This window comes from Salmo trutta, chromosome 18, assembly GCF_901001165.1.
Source record: "Salmo trutta chromosome 18, fSalTru1.1, whole genome shotgun sequence".
NCBI lineage: Eukaryota > Metazoa > Chordata > Actinopteri > Salmoniformes > Salmonidae > Salmo > Salmo trutta.
In genome coordinates this window covers 29,837,208-29,845,036 of record NC_042974.1, presented here as the reverse complement: position 1 = coordinate 29,845,036, position 7,829 = coordinate 29,837,208, and positions in this window count along the sequence as shown.

Sequence of the window (7,829 nt, the reverse complement as noted above, 5' to 3'; positions counted from 1 at the left end):
CATCTGTCCACGAGAATCTGTCCTCTAGAGGTTACGTTGAAGACAAAGTCTAAATAGTGAAAGTCTGTGTTTTGATGATGTTCATGATATGAAATCAACACAATTCCATGTTACATAAAGTTACACTACATGGTCAAAAGTATGTGGACACCCCTTAAAATAAGTGGATTTGGCTATTTCAGCCACACCCGTTGCTGACAGGTGTGTAGCCATACAATCTCCGTAGTCAAACATTGGCAGTAGAATGGCCCGTACTGAAGAGTTCAGTGACTTTCAACAGTCATGGCCGTTTTCATGGCCGTGTAGCCGCACACAAGCGTAGGATCACCATGTGCAATGCCAAGTGTCGGTTGGAGTGGTGTAAAGCTCACCGCCATTGGACTCTGGAGCAGTGGAAACGCATTCTCTGGAGTGGTGAATCATGCTTCACCATCTGTCATTCTGACGGACTAATCTTGGTTTGGTGGATGCCGGAGAACGCTACCTGCCCGAATGCATTGTGCCATCTGTACAGTTTGACGGAGGACGAATAATGGTCTGGAGCTGTTTTTCAAGGCCCCTTAGTTCCAGTGAAGGGAAATCTTAACGCTACAGCATACTAGACTATTCTGTGCTTCCAACTTTGTAGCAACAGTTTGGGGAAGGCCCTTTCCTGTTTCAGCATGACAATGCCACCGTGCACAAAGCGAGATTCCTACAGAAATGGTTTGTTAAGATCGGTGTGGAAGAACTTGACTGACCTGCACAGAGCCCTGACCTCAACCCCATCAAACACCTTTGGAATAAATTGGAACACCGCCTGTGAGCCAGGCTGAATCACCAAACACAGTGCCCGACCTCACTAATGCTCTTGTGCCTGAATTGAAGCAAGTCCCCGCAGCAATGTTCCGACATCTAGTGGAAAGCCTTCCCAGAAGAGTGGAGGCTGTTATAGCAGCAGAGGGGGAATCAACTCCATATTAATGCCCATGATTTTGGAATGAGATGTTCAATAAGCAGGTGTCCACAAACCTTTGGCCATGTAGTGTATTCTTTTTTTCACTTCTGATGGTCATCATTATAATTTTTTATCCAACTACAGTCTATCTGTATAAGACTGACAATCTAGCAATTTTTTCAAATCAAATTGGGTAGCCCAATAAGAAGGCTACACTCCAGTTTATTCATAATCATACAAAGCCAACAGCCTATCACAAGGTGTACAGTAGGTGTGTGTATGTGCATGCTTGTGCTTGTGGAACTCATTTAAAAGAGATTTCTCATGGGGCTGTGAACCAAAAGCTGGAGCATGAACACACACACTCCTTTGTAATTTCCCGTACATGACCGATATAGATCCTGTGGGTGCGAGGTAAAACTACTGGAGCTTTTGTAAACTGTCAACTGTCACAAAACCTTTATTTTGATCCACTCATACAGGAGTAATAGGAAAGGGGGGATACCTAATCAGTTGTCCAACTTAATGTATTCAACTGAAATGTGTCTTCTACATTTAACCCAACCCCTCTGAATCAGAGAGGTGCGGGGGGCTGCCATAATCGACATCCATGTCTTCGGCGCCCGGGGAACAGTGGATTAACTGCCTTGCACAGGGGTAGAACGACAGATTTTTACCTTGTCAGCTTTCGGTTACTGGCCCAACCCTCTAACCACTAGGCAGGCCTAGTTCAATAATGTTGTGTAGAAAAAAGGATATTTAATTTTTTTTATACATTTTTTTTTTCATTTCGATATATCAGGGGTTGCTGCAGCACCCTCAGCACCACTTACTTCCTGTGGCTTTGTATAAAACTATACTCTTGTCTATTTTGAAAAGGACTCGTCATTATGCATACTTCATTCAGTAAAGGGTGGCAATGGCACCATCTTGTGTTATATGACGTCTCTTGCATCTTCATGAGAATGCAAAACTGACACTTAGTAAGCCTATGTGTTGCCATAAACAGGGAACCACCTACAGTATCTGTGCAAATTCTGTGGAGACGTAAAGATGACGTAGCTGTTATCTGTCTACACTTCACGCGACTGTCAGTGTGATCGCATAGCATTTTATTGTCCCCGGATTTATCCGCGACCTTCATCCAGTTAAACTGAAGCAAATCTTAACTATATTGACATATTCAAACTATCATGTCACCCACCAGTTTACAGATCATTTAATCCACATCTGAAGGATGTTGACCAAGAAGGCTCGTATTATAAAGATGGGAAAAAAAATGACCTTCACTCTTTCTGCAACCCATGATGTTTTACCCATTGTAGCCTATTCACCTCCTTGATCTACTGTATGAGATCTCTAGCTCATTGAGTAACCATAGCCTCTTGCCCCTCCGGTTGGATAGCTGACAACAAGTTTATCAATAACTTTTCTTACATTAAGTGCATTTTTTCATTTTTTGTGATTTATTAGTATGTTGCTGCTGTGGGAGTAGATCAAATATTTTGTTCTATTGGTTACCTCAAGATACACTAAGGGGAAATTGCTTCTGTCTGAAATAACACAGTTGCTTTCCTGAATTGTAGTTGGCCCATGTTGTTGCTACTGGGGTTTTATGAGATGCCGGTACAGTATGTTGGTTGTGGTCTCCTGTGATTGGCCATTGACAACAACCCCCACTTTACAACATTGTTCTTCAGGTTGAGCTGTCAGACTTCACTTTCAACCTGTCTTTTTTCTCTCTGCTCTCTGAGAATTTGCTGCCATACTAAAAGGATATAAGCATATCATAATTTGCTGTTCGGAATTTGCTGTTTGAGTCTGATTTAAACACGTTTTGATGTGTCACGATGTCTCACGTGGTTTCCTTCATGAAAAATGTAGACACCACACATTGAGTTGAACGTGTTTTAATGGTGGCGTAAAAGCAGGATATACAGTTGGCTGGAGACAGCATGAGCTTATACATGCAGGGTGATTAAGATAACATATTCTCTGAAATATGTTGTTCTCTCTTCTCCATTACAATTTTGAACAAACAATTTAAGTAAACTACCGTATACATGTTAGTAGTTACTGCTGGCACATACAATGCACACAGTCAAATACTAGCTCAATGAACACAGAAGGCAAGTTAACATTTTTTGATTGGTAGTATTTAAATTTTACTTTACCAAGAATTTATACATGATAAATGATAATTACACAATAATAACCATTTGGTACCAGGTACTATAGTTACTAACCTAATTGTGTTAAATTAAGTAAATACCAGAAAAAAATACATTGATAATAAATACAAGGTAAATACAATGACCATATTTTTTTTATATATACAGTGGGGGAAAAAAGTATTTGATCCCCTGCTGATTTTGTACGTATGCCCACTGATAAAGAAAGGATCAGCCTATAATTTTAATGGTAGGTTAATTTGAACAGTGAGAGACAGAATAACAACAAACAAATCCAGAAAAACACATGTCAAAAATGTTATAAATTGATTTGCATTTTAATGAGGGAAATAAGTATTTGACCCCCTCTCAATCAGAAAGATTTCTGGCTCCCAGGTGTCTTTTATACAGGTAACGAGCTGAGATTAGGAGCACACTCTTAAAGGGAGTGCTCCTAACCGCAGCTTGTTACCTGTAAAAAAGACACCTGTCCACAGAAGCAATCAATCAATCAAATTCCAAACTCTCCACCATGGCCAAGACCAAAGAGCTCTCCAAGGATGCCAGAGACAAGATTGTAGACCTACACAAGGCTGGAATGGGCTACAAGACCATCACCAAGCAGCTTGGTGAGAAGGTGATAACATTTGGTGAGATTATTCGCAAATGGAAGAAACACAAAAGAACTGTCAATATCCCTCGGCCTGGCTGGGGCTCCATGCGAGATCTCACCTCGTGGGGTTACAATGATCATGAGAATGGTGAGGAATCAGCCCAGAACTACACAGGAGGATCTTGTCAATGATCTCAAGGCAGCTGGGACCATAGTCACCAAGAAAACAATTGGTAACACACTACGCCGTGAAGGACTGAAATCCTGCAGCGCCTGCAAGGTCCCCCTGCTCAAGAATACATATACATGCCCGTCTGAAGTTTGCCAATGAACATCTGAATGAGTCAGAGGACAACTGGTGAAAGTGTTGTCGTTAGATGAGACCAAAATGGAGCTCTTTGGCATCAAGTAAACTCGCCGTGTTTGGAGGAGGAGGAATGCTGCCTATGACCCCAAGAACACCATCTCCACCGTCAAACATGGAGGTGGAAACATTTATGCTTTGGGGGTGTTTTTCTGCTAAGGGGACAGGACAACTTCACCGCATCAAAGGGACGATGGACGGGGCCATTTACCGTCAAATCTTGGGTGAGAACCTCCTGCCCTCAGCCAGGGCATTGAAAATGGGTGGGTGGATGGGTATTCCAGCATAACAATGACCCAAAACACACGGCCAAGGCAACAAAGGAGTGGCTCAAGAAGAAGCACATTAAGGTCCTGGAGTGGCCTAGCCAGTCTCCAGACCTTAATCCCATAGAAAATCTGTGGAGGGAGCTGAAGGTTCGAGTTGCCAAACGTCAGCCTCGAAACCTTAATGACTTGGAGAAGATCTGCTAAGAGGAGTGGGACAAAATCCCTCCTGAGATGTGTGCAAACCTGGTCGCCAACTACCGTAATTTCCAGACTATTGAGCGCACCTGAATATAAGCCGCACCCACTGAATTAAAAAAATATATATTATTTTGAACATAAATAAGCCGCACATGTCTATAAGCCGCAGGTGCCTACTGATACATTGAAACAAATGAACTTTACACAGGCTTTAACGAAACACGGCTTGTAACAAAAAAATAAGCAGTAAGCTTTAGTTGTCAAGCTTTAGAGTTAATTCCTCACGCTGCTGTTTCCAACGTCTTATCATCGACTCATTAAGACCAAGCTCCCGTGCAGCAGCTCTATTTCCTTTTCCAACAGCCAGATCAATCGCCTTCAACTTGAAAGCTGCATCATATGCATTTCTCAGTGTCTTTGCCATGATGAGGGTGACAAAATGACTACCGTAATCAGAATGATGGGAAGTTTGAGAGCGCTCAATTTAATCTAAACAGTAAACAAAAGAGTTGTTTGACCTTAACCTGTTCGGCAATTTCATTGGTCTAATGAAAGCTTCATTGCCACCAAAAAACTGAGCACGTCACAGAATGTGTTTTTTAACATTTTTTATTGAAAGCGGGAAAAATCCATATATTTTACCCGCATCATTGTTTAAGCCGCGAGGTTCAAAGCGTGGGAAAAAAGTTGCGGCTTATAGTCCGGAAATTACAGTACAAGAAAAGTCTGACCTCTGTGATTGCCAACAACGGTTTTGCCACCAAGTACTAAGTCATGTTTTGCAGAGGGGTCAAATACTTATTTCCCTCATTAAAATGCAAATGATTTTATAACATTTTTGACATGCGCTTTTCTGGATTTTTTGTTGTTATTCTGTCTCTCACTGTTCAAATAAACCTACCATTAAAATTATAGACTGATCATTTCTTTGTAAGTCGGCAAACGTACAAAATTAGCAGGGGATCAAATAGTTTTTTCCCCCACTGTAAACTGCTACCACATTATTCCCTATAGAGAAGGCACTGAGAAATGCAGATACAAGCTTTATTGTGCAGTTATTTCACAACTTCATCAAAGACTCACCAAAGCATGTCATTGCAGCTTCAGTCAAGTCTGGGATGTCCCCATCCTAAATCAAAGATAGAGTAGTGGAACAACAGGTTGAACTGAACATGCATTCCATTGATAATATAAGTAACTCTTTGGATAAATATATCCATCACAGGAGGTTGGTGGCACCTTAATTGTGGGGGGGTTACTGCTTGCCATGCTGTAGCAGAGAGAACAGTCTATGATTTAGGTGACTGGAGTCTTTGACAATTTTTGGTCCTTCCTCTGACACCACCTAGTATATAGGTCCTGGATGGCAGGAAGCTTGGCCCCAGTGATGTACTGGGCCGTACACACTACCCTCTGTAGCGCCTTATGGTTGGATGCCAAGCAGTTGCCATACCAGGCGGTGATGCAACCGGTCAGGATGCTCTCAATGGTGCAGCTGTATAACTTTTTGAGGATCTGGGGACCATGCCAAATCTTTTCAGTCTCCTGAGGGGGAAAGGCGTTGTCGTGCCTACTTCACGACTTTCTTGGTGTGTTTGGACCTTCAATCAGTGTAGATGAAGGGGAGCAGGCATGTTAAAGATTGATTTTTTCGCCCAGAGACAATTGAGACATGGATTATGTATGTGTGACATTCAGACGGTAAATGGGCAAGACAAAATATTTAAGTGGTAGTAGGTGCCAGGCACGCCGGTTTGAGTGTGTTTGAGTGTGTCAAGAACTGCAAACCTGCTGGATTTTTTACACTCAACAGTTTCCCGTGTGTATCAAGAATGGTCCACCACCCAAAGGACATCCAGCCAACTTGACACAACTGTGGGAAGCACTGGAGTCAACATGGGCCAGCATCCCTGTGGAATGCTTTTGACACCTTGTAGAGTCCATGTTCCACCGAATTGTGGCTGTTCTGAGGGCAAAAATGGGTGCAACTCAATATTAGCAAGGCGTTCCTAAGTTTTGTGCAGTCGTGGCCAAAAGTTTTGAGAATGACACAAATATTAATTTTCACAAAGTTTGCTGCTTCAGTGTCTTTAGATATTTTTGTCAGATGTTATTATGGAATAGTGAAGTATAATTACAAGCATTTCATACGTGTCAAAGGCTTTTATTGACAATTACATGAAGTTGATGCAAAGAGTCAATATTTGCAGTGTTGACCCTTCTTTTTCAAGACCTCTGCAATCCACCCTGGCATGATGTCAATTAACTTCTGGGCCACATCCTGACTGATGGCAGCCCATTCTTGCATAATCAACGCTCGGAGTTTGTCAGAATTTGTGGGTTTTTGTTTGTCCACCCGCCTCTTGAGGATTGACCACAAGTTCTCAATGGGATTAAGGTCTGGGGAGTTTCCTGGCCATGGACCCCAAATATCGATGTTTTGGATGGTTGGGAGGAGTTGCTCTCGGAGGATGTGTTGGTACCATTCTTTATTCATGTCTGTGTTCTTAGGCAAAATTGTGAGTGAGCCCACTCTCTTGGCTGAGAAGCAACCCCACACATGAATGGTCTCAAGATGCTTTACTGTTGGCATGACACAGGACTGATGGTAGCGCTCACCTTGTCTTCTCCGGACAAGCTTTTTTCCGGATGCCCCAAACAATTGGAAAAGGGATTCGTCAGAGAAAATGACTTTACCCCAGTCCTCAGCAGTCCAATCCCTGTACCTTTTGCAGAATATCAGTCTGTCCCTGATGTTTTTCCTGGAGAGAAGTGGCTTCTTTGCTGCCCTTCATGACACCAGGCCATCCTCCAAAAGTCTTCACCTCACTGTGCGTGCAGATGCACTCACACCTGCCTGCTGCCATTCCTGAGCAAGCTCTGTACTGGTGGTGCCCCGATCCCGCAGCTGAATCAACTTTAGTAGATGGTCCTAGCGCTTGCTGGACTTTCTTGGGCGCCCTGAACATTTGAACCGCTCTCCTTGAAGTTCTTGACGATCCGATAAATGGTTGATTTAGGTGCAATCTTACTGGCAGCAATATCCTTGCCTGTTAAGCCCTTTTTGTGCAAAGCAATGATGACAACACGTGTTTCCTTGCAGGTAACCATGGCTGACAAAGGAAGAACAATGATTCCAAGCATCACCCTCCTTTTGAAGCTTCCAGTCTGTTGTTCAAACTCAATCAGCATGACAGAGTGATCTCCAGCGTTGTCCTCGTCAACACTCACACCTGTGTTAACGAGAGAATTACTGACATGATGTCAGCTGGTCCTT